At 33.3% G+C, this 903-nt stretch overlaps 1 protein-coding gene across 1 annotated transcript in view; it reads left to right on the top strand.

The window, feature by feature from the left end:
- LOC118742822 overlaps window positions 1–903 on the top strand; it is a 46,343-nt gene that overhangs the window by 38,352 nt on the left and 7,088 nt on the right. The window lies entirely within an intron of this gene.

Here is a 903-nt window from a genome sequence, read left to right as displayed (position 1 = left end):
CGTATTTAACGATTGCCGTAAATTTAAATGAAAGTGCATACTTAAACAATTATTTGCGGTGTTTCATGAAACAGGCCGAAGAAGAAGAATGATGATTTGTAGTTAAGAGGTTTTTGATGCCAATCCACAGTGGGATAAATCACGAAAAGTCAAGCAATATATATTAGAGAGTAGTCTAGAGGCTTCAAGTTTGGAACACAAGCTTTCTTAATGAATATTAGTATGAGGTGTTAATATAAACAAAATCCTCCTACAAATGCGCCAATTTTCATATAACGGTATTTTTTTATAAACTCAAAGTATTATATTTGGAAAGCTCTAGCAAAGAAACAAAAGGTAACAAAATCTTACACTGGGCTTAAATTAAAGCTAAAACTATTGAAAACTGTCTCTGAAAGCACCATCTCTGCATCTTAATCCAAAGGTTAGTTATAGTCATTAATTGAACAGCAAAAACTGTTTTTGGGATTTCTTTTTCAATAGCACCATGTCCCAGTATTTTTTTGTTGTTCAATAAATGACTATAAGTGATTATCAGGTCAAGTGCAGGACTGTATTTTTAGGGATAGTAGTCGAGAGTTCTAGCTTTATTTTAAACCTAAGCGGAAGGTTCTGTCAACTTCTCTTTCTTTGCTACAGCTTCTGAAATATGGCAAAAAACGCGATTTTCTGACATTTTGAACTGGTGTTTCTCAAAATCTTAACCAAATGGAAGCTTTATACTTACGGACTCATAATTAGCACAAAAAGGTCTATCAAAAACAGCTTTAACATTTGCCGCACAAAAATCAGTGTTGCACGGATGCTCAGCCCAATACCCAACAAAAATGTTAGCGCCTAGTTTCTTTCTTCGCACTTTAAACTACTCAATTACAGACAGCAATATTAGTATTAAATTAAATT

The sequence above is a fragment of the Rhagoletis pomonella genome, unplaced genomic scaffold (genome assembly GCF_013731165.1).
Source record: "Rhagoletis pomonella isolate Grant_MI unplaced genomic scaffold, Rhpom_1.0 Rhpom_scaffold_00001, whole genome shotgun sequence".
NCBI classification, from domain to species: domain Eukaryota; kingdom Metazoa; phylum Arthropoda; class Insecta; order Diptera; family Tephritidae; genus Rhagoletis; species Rhagoletis pomonella.
The sequence above is the reverse complement of the archived record's forward strand: the minus strand, read 5'-3'. Positions and strand labels throughout refer to the sequence as shown.